This window comes from Macaca thibetana, chromosome 19 (assembly GCF_024542745.1).
Source record: "Macaca thibetana thibetana isolate TM-01 chromosome 19, ASM2454274v1, whole genome shotgun sequence".
In the NCBI taxonomy this organism is placed as follows: domain Eukaryota; kingdom Metazoa; phylum Chordata; class Mammalia; order Primates; family Cercopithecidae; genus Macaca; species Macaca thibetana.
The window spans coordinates 30,572,362-30,586,596 of NC_065596.1; the positions used below are offsets into that span (position 1 = coordinate 30,572,362).

At 53.8% G+C, this 14,235-nt stretch overlaps 1 protein-coding gene across 3 annotated transcripts in view; it reads right to left on the bottom strand.

Annotated features, from left to right (window-relative positions):
• The window catches only part of IL4I1 (interleukin 4 induced 1), a 39,479-nt gene that overhangs the window by 25,020 nt on the left and 224 nt on the right, over positions 1 to 14,235 (bottom strand). The gene's annotated exons all lie outside the window — the stretch shown is intronic.

Consider the following 14,235-nt stretch of genomic DNA (forward strand, 5'->3'; position numbering starts at 1 on the left):
TTCTCCATAATAAACCGTGACCGTGACTGTGAGTAGAGAGCTTTGCCGAGCTCTGTGAGTCTTAGTTAATCACTGAGCTGTGACCGTGACTGTGAGTAGAAGCTTTGCCGAGCTCTGAGTCTCAGTTCATCACTGAGCCGGAGGGTGGTCTTGGGGACTCAGGGCCACGTGATGGGCGGGAGAATTTGGCAGAGCCATACACACCGTGCTAACGGTTCGGGCATGATGTTGAGGGAGCCACAGGGGACTTTATGGGTGTGGGGGATGAACTGCAGGAGTAGAGGCTGGAGGCCAGGTGGCTTAGAGAAGACTGGGAGAAGGTCCAGGCCAAGAGCCCGAGTCCTGAACTGGGACTCAGACAGAGAGGACAGCATCACAATTTGAGCAAAGTGTTAAATTCACACCAGAACCACAGGGTCTGTTCCCAGTTAGCAAAGCCTGCACCAAGACCACAGGGTCTGTCCAGGTTAACAGTGACAGGCCAGGCATGATGGCTCACGCCTGTAATCCCAGCACTTTCGGAGGCCAAGGCGGGAGGATTGCTTAAGCCCAGGAGTTTGAGGCAAAAAACAAAAAAAAAGCCACAAATACTAGAACTTGGGAAGTTTCTCACAAATGCAAAGTATTACAAGCTCTGATCCTGGAATTACCACATTTGTCAAAGGGGAGGGTTCCCTTACCAAAGAAGCCAATGGTGCTGGCGGCGGCGGGGGAAGCAGGGAGGAACCCAAACTGAGGGAGTGGTGCATCTCCAGGGAAAGGAGGAGGGTATGCCTGGGCCTGTGCTCAGGGCTGGGTGGCTGTGACCATCTGTAGTTCACCCAGGCAGGACACAGCTCCAGAGAAGCGCTGCCTTGAGGTCACCAAGGGAAGTGCTGGCAGAGCCGCCAGTCCCTTCCCCCCTTCCTGCCTGCCCCAACATTTACCCTTGGGTTTAAACAACACAGGCACCTTCACAGCCCTGGGGACCTGGAGGAAGACCCGCCTGGGATCAGATGCAGAATCATCTGAATTCAGGTGGGTACATCCCACCCCCACCTGTGAGAACCAGGGTTCTTTGCTGTCACCCCAGCCTTCAGTCAGCTCTACCACCTTACTTCCATCTGTGATTCTTGTGCCACTCCAAGTCCCAGTTTCTTTCTTTTTTTTGAGACAGTCTCGCTCTGTCGCTCAGGCTGGAGTGCAGTGGTGCGATCTTGGCTCACTACAACCTCCGCCTCCCGGGTTCAAGCAATTCTCCCACCTCAGCCTCCCGAGTAACTGGGATTACCGGTGCCCACCACCACGCCCAGCTAATTTCTGTATTTTTAGTAGAGATGGGGTTTCACCATGTTGGCCAGGCTGGTCGTGAACTCCTGACCTCAGGTGATCCGCCTTGGCCTCCCAAAGTGCTGTGATTATAGGTGTGAGCCACTGTGCCCAGCCCCCAACCCCTTTTAGATGCCTGGGACAGCAGTCTGTGCCTGGGAAAGAATACAGGAGACCTCAGCTTTGGACCAAAAGGAAAGGAAGAATTAGGAAGGATGTGGTGTGTGTATGTGTATGTGTATGTGTATGTGTGTGTGTGGAGGGGTAGACAGAAAAATGGCCCGCAAACATGCCCACACCCGCATCCAGGACCTGTCAATGTGACCTTACATGGCAAAGGAACTCTCAGATGTGATGACGATAAGGAGGTTATCCTGGCTTATCCATGTGAGCCCCAGGTGACCATAACGGTCTTTCAGGGAGGCAGGAGAGGAGTCAGAGGGAGATGTGCCTATGGAGGAATGGACTGACAGACGCTGTGCTGCTGGCTTTGAAGATGGGGGGGCCACAAGCCAAGGAACACGGGCGGCTTCAGCCTCTAGAGCTGGAGAAGGACAGAGCCTCTCTCCTAGTCTCCCGAAGGAACCACGCACCAGGCACCCATTTAGACTCCGGACCCCCAGCACTGTGAGAATACATTCGTGTTGCTTTAAACCACTACATTTGTGATGACTTGTTACAGCAGCCACTAGAAACTAATGGGGGTAGGTTGAGGGACAATGGAGAAAGAACAGAATGAAATCTAGATAGGTGGATGGGAATACATAGAGCAGAGCTGGGGTTGAGAAGGGGGCTGGGGTCAGGGGCAGGTCTGCCCTTGTGCATGGAGACCAAGGTGGCTGGTACAGAAAGGAAAGTGAGATGTGACTCTGAAAATCCAGACATTCCCTGGTGCTGAGGCAACCCCGCCAGGGCTGTGGATATGTGTGGGTGGATTGCCACTGACACCCAGCCATGACAGGCCATCTACGGTGGGAGGGAAGGACAAGGTCGCCTCTGAACACAGAGGAAGGCTAACGGTGGGGATGGTGTCGGCTCCACCGGGCCAGATTTCTGTTTGTTCCCTGCTGCATCTGCAGCACCTGCAGCAGTGCCTGGTACACAGTAGGGACTCAGTAACAACCATTTACTAAGGACCTACTGTGTAACCGGTACTGTGCCAGGAGCGCTGTGCTGCAGCACACGGAGCCCTTCCTGGGTGGGAAACAAGTGCAGACTCCCCAAGGCCACCCAGCAAACAGCAGCACCACTATGGGAAACCAGAGCTTTCCAGGGCCAAGTCTTGACATTGTGTCTGGGACCGGAGGATTTCACTGAGGAAAAGATGTTAGAATTAAGTGTTGGCCAAGTGTGGTGGCTCACATCTGTAATCTCAGCACTTTGGGAGACTGAGGTGGGTGGATTGCCTGAGGTCAGGAGTTCGAGACCAGCCTGGTCAACATGGTGAAACCTCGTCGTCTCTACTAAAAATACAAAAATTAGCCTGGCATGGTGATGTGTGCCTGTGATCCCAGACAGAAGTGCGAGGATGACTTGAGCCCAGGAGTTTGAGGCTGCGGTGAGCTGTGATCACACCACCATACTCCAGCCTGGGCGACAGAGGGAGATCCTGTCTCAAACAAATAAAAAAGTTCCGGGAGGCACCTGAACAAAGGCCCATGGCATTCGGCTGACAGCCACCTGGTGGCACTGCGGACAACACAGAGCCCAGACGCAGGAAGGAGGCAGGAGGCGGCACGGAGCTGTCTCTGCAGGACCTCCCTTTTCCCCATGGAATTCGCAGTTTCAGATTTGGGGGATGTATGACCAGTGGAACCAGAGAGACCAGAACAGGGGAGAAAAGAGCAGAGAGTGAGGCAGTGGAGAGGAGAGAAACAAGGGGAAATCAGAGACAGGCTGGGCCCAGGGAAATTTGATTCCAGCTGAGGCTCGGATGCCATCCTCAGACACTGCCTTCCCTCACTTGCCCTCTCATGGGGACCTCTGACCAGGACCATCTCCATGAGTGCTAGTGCTGGGATTCTCCGTCTGCAAACTCCACAAGTCTAACTACTCTGCTTCTTAACTGTCTCCTGAATCAGTTCCTCTTTTCGTGTCAAAGAAAGTCCACCTAAACCTTGAAGATCAGCTCCAAGTCTGCCCTTCAAGAACTGAAGTCAAGTGACCGACAACTTCCTAAGTGGACCTTAGCCAAGGCAGACACTCAAGCGGTCCAGGCCAACGAGCGCCTTAGGAGCATGAGGCCACGGGTGGGCTCCAGTGGGTCAGGGTCTGGGTTATGTTTGGAAAGACTCACCAAGACTGTGTGGGAGGACTGAGGAGACTGTTGCAGTCACCTGGCAGGAGCTGGCAGTGTGGCCTGGGCTTCCCTGTCCCGCTCTCTTACATAATTACCCTGCCCGGGGTATGGCCAACCCCATTAGTAGAAAACAGAGCAGGCTGGGCGTGGTGGCTCACGCCTGTAATCCCAGTACTCTGGGAGGCTGAGGTGGGTGGATCACCTGAGGTCAGGAGTTTGAGACCAGCCTGACCAACACGGTGAAACCCCATCTCTACTAAAAATACAAAAATTAGCCAAGTGTGGTGGCACATGCCTGTAATCCCAGTTACTTGAGAGGCTGAGATGGAGGTTGCAGTGAGCCGAGATCGCACCACTGCACTCCAGCCTGGGCGACAAGAGTGAAACTCGGTCTCAAAAAAACAAAAAACAAACACACTCATTTTGTGAATAGGTAGTATGTTCACATTGTTCTAGCTCAAAAGGTACAAAAGGGAATACTGTGGCCTGTCTTCCCTGAGTCCCACAGCCACCCAGCCCTGCTCCCTGGAGATAGGTTGCTATTGCAAGTCTTTGCAGCGACTTGCTGTGCATTTAAGCAAAAGCGTGGTTTGTACTATCCCCACCTGCATACAAAAGGCAGCCTGCTAGATGCACTGTTCTCTACTCTTCTTTCTTTATGTATCCTGGAAATCATTTTAAGCAGGTTTATTCTCCTCACCCGGGTAGATGAAGAAACCAAGGCCCTCGGAGGGGGCCGACTTGCCCAGGGTACCAAAATCCTGCCTCTGCCACTTGCTACACAGGACGGTCTCAAGGCAGTAGCTAAATGATTCCTGGATTCACTGGTTCTCAACCTTCTCCCCTTCTTTCCCTTGAAGTCACTTCACGGCTAATTAGCAATTACTTTCTCCTTTCCCCTCCCCAGGCGAAGCTACCAAAGGAGCTCAGGTGGTGCCAGCAACAGCAATTTTCCCCACAGGAAAAATGAATGAGCTAAGACAACCCTGGAAGAGTCAGGAAACTGCCAGAGAGAGACTTTAATGAAGATTCTAGAACCACTGCTCTTAATATGAATAATAGGACTGGAAGAGATCTGAAGAATACTCTGGTGCCAACGCTTCTTCCTTTTTGGCCAAGAACTTTTATTTCTTTCCCTTGTATTGAAAGATTTTTTTCCCCTCTACCTAACTGCATTAAATTGTTTTTTTTTCTAAGACAGGGTCTCACTCTGTCTCCCAGGCTGAAGTGCAGTGGTGGCAATCACAGCCCACAGCCTTCACCTCCCGGGTTCCAGTGGGCCTCACACCTCAGCCTCCCTAATAGCTGGGATTACAGGTGTGTGCCACCATGCTGGCTTTTTTTTTTTTTTTTTTTTTTCCCTGAGACAGAATCTCGCTCTGTCACCAGGCTGGAGTGCAGTGGCACGATCTCAGCTTATTGCAACCTCCGCCTCCTGGTTTCAAGTTATTCCCCTGCCTCAGCCTCCCAAGTAGCTGGGATTACAGGCACATGCCAGCACACCCAGCTAACTTTTGTATTTTTAGTAGAGACGGGGTTTCACCATGTTGGCCAGGATGGTCTCAATCTCTTGACCTCGAGATCCGCCCACCTCGGTCTCCCAAAGTGCTGGGATTACAGGCGTGAGCCACCGCGCCCGGCCCAGGAGTTTCTTTTTAGGGTGATGAAAACGTTCTAAAATTGTGGTGATGGCTGCACAACTCTGTCAGTGTACTAAAGCCACTAAGTTGGACACTTTGATAAACGCATATAGATTATACAGTATCTCAATAAAGCCACTCAACCAACCAACCCGGGGGTGCTGGGAAGGGGTTGAGGGGCCACAGTGAGGCTGTGGAGGCAGACAGACATCAGGCTCAGAGCTGACTTTAGCCCGAGGGCAATGGCTTGGGCAGAGTTTCTAAGGGCAGGCCCATGCCCTCCTTGGGGTGGCCGGTAATGCTGGTTGAGAACAGGCTGGGGAAGAGCCTAGAGCTGAAACGCTCTGGTCGGTGGTGCAGGCACAGGACACTAAGGCCTGGAGAGGGACTGAGGCATGAGGGCTGAGGGACTCTGAGAGCAGCGGACAGGCGTGTGTGGCGGGGGAGGAATGGCGCACACCTGTGCCCCTCCACAGCCCCTCCTCTTGTCAACATCAGCTTCCCCGGGGACAGCTGTTGGTGGGGGAAGGAGGGAAGGGCCCAGGCCGGGCTATGGTGGAGACGGTTGCTATGGAGGTTTCTCTGGGAACCAGGTGAAGGCAGCCAGAGGATGGGGGCAGGGTGGCTTTCATTTTCAGAACTGGAACAAAATACAGAACCTTCCCGTCTCGGCGGCCATCTCCACACCCATATTTCGTGGCATTTCTCACTCACTTAACTTTCCCCGGCAATGTGGTGAGGGGAAACTATCATGGTTCCCATTTATAAATGAGCAAACTGAAAAAGGTGAGAGGACTGAAATCACTTGCATCAAGTCCCACAGCCAGTAACGGTTGGCCCAGGCGTCTGGCCCCACAGCTGAGCTCCTAACCACACCGAGCCTCGCTCCCCACTCAGCCACCACCACCACCATCCCCTGTCTCATCCAGTCCCCCTTCCCATTCTCCAGAGACTTTCTGGGCCATCTCCATGACCTTCTAGACCAGCCTGGGCTTCACTCTCAAATCCAATTCAGGATGATCCGCCCGCCCCAGCTGCAGATGAGGGCCTGAGGCTCCTGCAGGGAAGTGAGGGGCGTCCGCTGCTCACCAACCCCCATCCATTCCTGCTCTGTGGTAGGTCAGGAAGAGGGCAAAGGAGTCTGCATCAAACTGGGCGAAGGCCTGATGCTCTGATGGCCGCTGACCTCAAAACTCTCCATGGGGGGTACGCCCGTGCCCGTTGAGGGGGCACCTAGGGGGTCTCGTGAGGCCCTCCCACTGTGGCTCCCCGCCTCCGCCTCTCTTGCTGCAGCTCCTACCATGACCATCCATCCTATGAGTGCTGGCTGGGCTCAAGCCCGGGTACTCTCCTCTGTGCCCTAGTGACCCTGTAGGAACCACACGTCCTGGGCCAACCGAATGCAGGAGCAGGCTCCTCTGGACGCAGCGGTGGCGGCTCAGCCTTCCATCTTGGCAGGATGAGCGCATTTGCTGCGAGAAAGCAGCCCCAACAGCAGGGCCTTGGTGCTCTCTTGCTGGACAAACTTTCCAGAACACCAACCCCAGGCCAGGCCACCACGACCACGAGGGACCGAGACAAGCCCACTGCTGAATCACGCCTCAACACAGACAACACCATGTCCAAACCACAGAAACGACCAAACACCCCCTGGCTCAGAGCTGCTGGCTGTTTCTCAACTAACCCCGGCACTGGCTCCCTTTGCTTCTCCGGGCTCTAGGTCAAATAGATCCACATCATGGGCTTGCCCCTGACAGCCCAACTCCTAAGGTTAGTCCAAACGCCTCCTTATTGAGGTGCCCTGCGGGTCCCTGTGGGGGACAGTCTTCCTGCGGCAATGAGTAACGTGCTCCTGCTGGCCTCTGGCTGGGGGCGTGGACGGCCGGCTAGGAAGAGAGTAAGACACTAGCCCCGCTTCCAGCAGGCATCCTGACCCTCAGGAAGGATTCTCTAGACCGCCTCCTCTGCTCCCCAGAAACACTGTCCTCCTCTACTTCACACGGGACAGGGCTGTGTTGGAACGAGGCCCTGCTCTGTCTCACTGCTTCTGAAGTCCAGCACAGAGGGGTCTAGCCCCAGTCCTCGGAGACTCTTAGAATGAGGGCTGAGTTTCCTTTTGCCCTCTGCTACGGGCAGAGAGGATGACAGCTGTGGGGAGGGGAAGTCACAGAGGGCCAGCGGCCTGAGTCCTGTCCACACTTGTGGGTTGCTGGGGTTTTCCAGGTTTTTCTGAATTACTTGCCTACCTTTAAAACTTGGATGTCACAGAAAAAAAAAATCTGGATTTCTAGCTTCTCCTGTGAAACCAGCAGCTCAGCACCAGCAGCGAGCGCTGCCAGTGTTGCTGTGGCCCCGGTGCCTTTCAGGGGCCCAGGAGCTTCTGGGGGCCACCCCTCCCTCTGGGCCTGACATGGGCCCGAGGTGGTCAGCAGTTCACCGGTCCAGGCCTCTTCCCCTGTCAACCCCCTGCCCCTCCACACTGTCCCGAGGTAGTTCTACGATTGTGCCCGTTTTACTGATGAGGTGATCACAGGTTGGGAGTGCAGTGTCTTGTCCGAGGCCACTAAGCGGTAAGTGACGGCATCCTGGGCTCTAGGACACTGGTGTCAGCTGTTATCAGTTTGCTGTGTCCTTTTTTTTTGCGTAAGAGCTGTGACTGCTTCTGCTGAACGGACAAGAGTGGCGCAAGGGAGGGAAGGGGCTCTGGAGGACTGTGGGCCACGTGGCAGCCTGTGCTGTCTCCCAGCCCCCACGTCATCCTCTCCCCAACTGAGCTGGCCTTGGCCTACCTGTCCTTGTTTGCCAGGACGCCCACCTTCAACCCCGGCACCCCTGGCCTGCGTGACCCAGTTACCCTCCCTGGCTCCTCTCAGGGACCTCAGTATCACATTCGTTGGCCTCTGTGCTGAGCAACTCATTAGAAAATGTATTGATGCCTACAGAAATAGCAACACAGGGCGGGGGGTTGTGGGGAACGATTCTGGGAATGAGGAGGGTCCTGACTTTGCCCTCGAAGTGTTCGGGTGAGCAGTCACGTAGGCAGACATCTGTGCAAGGCGGATCTGAAAGCAGAAGCAGGCGTGGTGGGAACAGGAGAATCATGCAGAGATTCTGGGCTCCAGCAGGCGCTGGTTTCACCAACATCATCTCCACAGCGCTCCGGCACCGGACCCGAGCAGAAACTGTCGCTCACAGGGCACTTCCCGTATGCTAGGCCCCACTCTAGGTATTTTACGCACATTTACACATTTAATCCTCAAAACCACTGGCTGCAATGGACCATCTCATCCCCATTTTACGGAGGGGAAACTGAGTCACAGAGAGGCTGCCACTTGCTGAGGGTCACAGAACTGGTGGAGTTGGGGTGTGAACCCAGCAGGGTGGCTCCAGGGCCCATGCTCTGACCCACATTGCAGAAGGCAGCCGAGGCTCAGGCAGATGAGGGCCCTGTCTGCACTCCAGTCTACAAATGAACCCAGGTCTGTCTGATGCAAAACTCGGAGCCTTTTCCATCATGCCAGGGCCACCCTGATTGGGAAAGCTCTGAGGGGTTGCGGCAATAGCAGGGTGATGGCATGGTGCAGGCGGGAATCAATAGCGTTTGGCAGTCGTGAGCAGCAGCAGGCCTGAGGTGAGGGTCGGGGCTTGGAGGCCTCCCAGAGGCTACACCATGGGCCCTGGGGCCCTGGAAGCTGTGCAGCATGGTGGAGGCTGAGGTCCCATCTAACTGGCAGCGTGATTTTCACAACCTCCCTTACCTCTCGGGACCTCAGTCTTGTCTCCTGCTAACAAGCCTCTGTGACCTGAGGGCCTTTCTTGGCACCGAGTCCCAGATTCTCAGGGTCCTACACGGGTGGCTGATCTCCCTCCCTCTCAATGCCCCCCCTACTCATGCTGTGCTGGAGTTCTCCCTTATCCAAGGCTCTGCTAACCAGGAGCGGTTGCCAGGTGTGCTGGGGTCCCCAGAGAATCCCCCAACTCCCCCTCCCCGTCAAACAGCCAGGCTGATGCAATCTGCCTGCAACCACCGCCTCACTCCCCAAGCCTGGCCCCTCCGCACCGAGAAAGAGTCCCCAGCAGCCCCACCCTTGCTTGAAGCCCCAGCTCAGGAGTTGAAGGGGAGCTCCAGGCTGGGGGAGGCCAGGACATGAGTCCTGAAGGAGCCATAAGCCTGGGTCAGCAATGTGCACATGGGGGGACTCAGGGTTCGAAGGTCTAGGGAGGAGGGTCGCAGGCAACCACTGATGACCCACTGTGAACTAGAACAGGCTGGGAGGGGCTGGAGAGTTCAGGGTGCCAACTGGCACCCACTCAGCCTGAGTCCAGCTGCTTAGTCTGGCTGGGCTGAAGTGGGTGGGACCCAATAGCTAGAGAGAGACAGCAAAAGGGTTGAGATGGGGCGGGGGTGGGGAGGGGAAGCAGAGTCCCTGCCCAGGCACCTCTGCAGCCAGCATAAACTGCACGTAGCCAGCAATGCAATTCTCCTACTGACCAAGTTATTAAAAATTACCCAGGCTGGGCCATGCGCGGTGGTTCACGCCTGTAATCCCAGCACTTTGGGAGGCCGAGGTGGGCAAATCATCTGAGGTCAGGAGTTTGAGACCAGCTTGACCAACATGGAGAAACCCCGTCTCTACTAAAAATACAAAATTAGCCATGTGTGGTGATGCATGCCTGTAATCCTAGCTACTCGGGAGGCCGAGGCAGGAAAATCTCTTGAACCCAGGAGGCAGAGGTTGCGGTGAGCCAAGATGGCACCACTGCAATCTAGCCTGGGCAACAAGAGTGAAACTCTGTCTCAAAAAACCAAAAAAACCCTAAAAAAAAAAAAACCACAACAAAACAAAAACAAACAAAAAATCCCAGGCACAGTGGCTCAGGCTTGTAATCCTAACACTTTGGAAGAGTGAGGCAGGAGGATCGCTTGAGCTCAGGAACCAGGAATTCAAGACCAGCCTGGGCAACAGAGTGAGACCCCGCCCCCATCTCTACTTAAAAAAATAAAAATAAAGTATCCTACCTGGCCATCCTCTCAATATCCTGCAATACCAGTCTGAGACAAAACCAAATGGAAGCACATTCCATAAAATACCCAACCAGCATTTTTCCAAACGGTCAGGGTCACGAAGGAAAAGGAAAGTCTAAAGCCAGTCACAAGCCAGAGAAGGCTGCGGAGCCGTGATGCCTAAATATGACGTGGCATCCTGAAGGCATCCAGAAGGAGCAGAAAGGACATTAAGGAACAACTACCAAAATCAGAATCAAGTGTGGTCAGCGTCAAGAATGGCATCTGGTCAATGGTAACATACTGATGTTGCCTTGGTTGTGACAAATGCAGCAAAGTAATGTAAGATGTTAATGGGAAAAACCAAGTGAGGGGCATACAGAAATTCTGTTATCTTTGCAACTTTTCTGTCGAGTCAATCTAAAATTATTCCAAAATAAAAAATTTTATTTAGGCTGGGCGCAGTGGCTCATGCCTGTAATCCCAGCACTTTGGGAGGCTGAGGCGGGCAGATCACGAGGTCAGAAGTTCAAGACCGGCCTGACCAACATGGGGAAACCCCGTCTCTACGAAAAATACAAAAATTAGCCGGACGTGGTGGTGGGCACCTGTAGTCCCAGCTACTTGGGAGCCTGAGGCAGGAGAATGGCTTGAACCTGGGAGGCGGTGCTTGCAGTGAGCTGAGATGGTGCCAGTGCACTCCAGCCTGGGCAACAAAGCGAGACTCTGTCTCAAAACAAACAAACAAACAAACAAACAAACAAACAAAACCTCAAAAAAACCAGGTAGGCCGGGCGCGGTGGCTCAAGCCTGTAATCCCAGCACTTTGGGAGGCCGAGACGGGCGGATCACGAGGTCAGGAGATCGAGACCATCCTGGCTAACACAGTGAAACCCCGTCTCTACTAAAAAATACAAAAAACTAGCCGGGCGAGGTGGCGGGCGCCTGTAGTCCCAGCTACTCGGGAGGCTGAGGCAGGAGAATGGCGTAAACCTGGGAGGCGGAGCTTGCAGTGAGCTGAGATCCGGCCACTGCACTCCAGCCCCGGCGACAGAGCGAGACTCCGTCTCAAAAAAAAAAAAAAAAAAAACCAGGTAGGTCTTGCTTAAGGCCGGGTGTGGTGGCTCACGCCTGTAAATCCCAGCACTTTGGGAGGCCGAGGAAGGGGAGGGGGTCAACTGAAGTCAGGAGTTCAAGACCAGCTTGGCCAAACTGGCAAAACCCCGTCTCTACTAAAAATACAAAAATTAGCCGGGCGGGGTGATGGGCGCTTGTAATCCCAGCTACTCGGGAGGATAAAGCAGAATTGCTTGAATCCAGAAAGCGGAGGTGTAATGAGCCGAGATCATACCACTGTACTCCAGCCTGAACGACAGAGCAAGACTGTCTCAAAACCAAACCAAACCAAACCCAGTTCCCAAGTACAATCTAGAAGGTCTTCTTAGGAGAAGATTCTGCCGGTGGGGGGCTGGGGTAGGGCACGTCTCTGCGTCCTTACCACTGGCAGTCTGTCCAACAGTCTGCCCTTAATTCCATCTGCTTTTGCTCAAAAACCTATACTGAGAAGTGGAAGGAAGTTGGACTTACTGCACAGCAATGGAATGAGAACACATCCACCTTAATTATAGCAGTAACAATAACCACTTTTATGCAGCACCTACTGTGTCCCAGGCACTAGTCTAACTGCTCGACGTGGATTAACTCATTTAATCAGCCCTATGAGGTAAGCAGTTTTTTTTTTTTTTGAGACAGGGTCTCACTCTGTCACCCAGGCTGGAGTGTGGTGGCACAATCTCCGCTTACTGCAACCTCCGCCCCACCCCAGGGTTCAAGTGATCCTCCTGCCTTAGCCTCACAAGTAGCTGGGACCACAGGCACACCCAGCTATTTTTTTGTATTTTCGGTAGAGACGGGGTTTCACCATGTTGCCCAGGCTGGTCTCGAACTCCTAAGCTCAAGCAATCTGCCCACTTCAGCCTCCCAGGGTGGTGGGATTACAGGCGTAAGCCACCGTGCCTGGCCCAGAGGCAGGTACTCTTAACACCACCTTGTACCACAGGGGAAACCGAGGCACCGGGAAGGGAAATGGCTAGGGTCACACAGCTAATAAGAGGGGTGCAGTCATGTTTTGAACTCATAAATCTGGCTCCAGAGTCTATGCCAAGGATGTATAAAATTTGGCTTCCTGGGGCTACATCGCAAGAACTGTCTTAGGCCACACATAAAATAACACTAATGATAGTTGATGAGCTCAAAAGAAAAAAAAAAACACTCGCAAAAAATTCGTATGGTTTAGGAAAGTTTACGAATTTGTATTAGGCTGCATTCAAAGCTATTCTGGGCCACATGCGGGCCCACGGATGGGACAAGCTCAGTTTATGCTCTTAGCTGCTACTCTGTATACTGTCTCAGTGATAATACAACCCCTACAGGCTCAAGGAAATATAGGGCAGCTGCTCAAAAGCTGGCAAAGTGGACAATAAGTGCTCTAAGGGAAGGTGGTCAGATCCCAAGAAGGGCTTCCTGCCCGCAACAAGGGAGGAGAAAGAAGCTTGTGTAAAACGCTCAATACCAGGATTCCTCCACCTTCTCTGGACCTTGATTCAGTCTCCTAACTGCCACAGAAGGGATGAAGGTTGAACTCCAGCTGGGATGTCCCGACGTGGATGGGACAAGGTGGGTTTCTGCAAGAGAGAAAAGACCGACATCCACCTCGGCTGGTGGAGGGCCCTGTGCATGAGAAGGGGCAAGATGGCTACCCTCTGACTAAAGGGAAACGGAAATCTTCCATTTTTGGTAGGGTTGGGAGATAGTTCCTATCCCGTGGAAGCTAAGGACTGTTTGAAAGGAAGCCAAGGGCAAGGGATGGAGAAAAGGACGCAGCTGGGGCCTCGATGTCTGAATCCCTGCCAGGGGATGGGGCCTGGGCACCCATCATTTGGAACGGAAGATGAGGATGGCCGGAAACAGACACTTCAGAGGAATGAGGGAGACAGAAGAACGACAGCAAGAGTTAGACAGTCCAACGTCTGCGGCTCTTGTAAGGGGGAAGGAAGAAGTGAGGCTGGGCCCCAATAAAATATGTTGAGGCCGGGCGCGGTGGCTCACGCCTGTAAGCCCAGCACTTTGGGAGGCCGAGGCGGGCCGATCATGAAGTCAGGAGATCGAGACCATCCTGGCTAACAAGGTGAAACCTCGTCTCTACTAAAAATACAAAAAATTAGCCGGGCGTGGTGGCGGGCGCCTGTAATCCTAGCTACTCTGGAGGCTGAGGCAGGAGAATGGCGTGAACTCGGCGGAGTTTGCAGTGAGCCAAGATCGCGCCACTGCACTCCAGCCTGGGCGACAGAGACCGAGAGACGTCATCTCACCAAAAAAAAAAAAAAAAATTGAACAGGAACGTATGAGTTGAACTCTGTGCATAAGGCTTGCCAGACACCGTCTTGAGTTTCATAAACCCACCAGGAGAGCTGATTTTTCTTATTTTACGGATAGGGAAATGAAGCAAGAGAACTTAAGCTATTTGCCCGAGGCCATCCTGGTAGGTCTGTGTTTGGGAGAGTGCTGTGACTCACGCTGGACTCTAACCCACGAGGGTTTCTCGGGGTCAGCAGTTGGGGGATGAAAACATGAAAAGTGTGGCTGGCAGGAAATTCTGCAAGCAGGGAAAGGGAAACAGAAATTAAATGGTGCAGGTCTCCGGGAAGAGAATGAGACTGGATCCACAAAATCACAGGAGGAAGCAGGCCCAGACCTCACAGGCAGAAAAAGAAAGAAACCAGAGTTTAGGAGGAAACCAGACCCCGGAGCTACGAGAGGGCCGGATCCCTGGCTCAAAAGGGAGGAGGGGCCTGGACCCTAGGAGTGGGAAGGAAGAGGTCGGATCCCCTGATCCCCAGGAGGAGGGGACCGGGCTGCCACCCAGTTGGGGCCCCGCGAGGGCGGGGCGCGGAAGGATCCGGGCGGGCCATGCTGCGCCACCC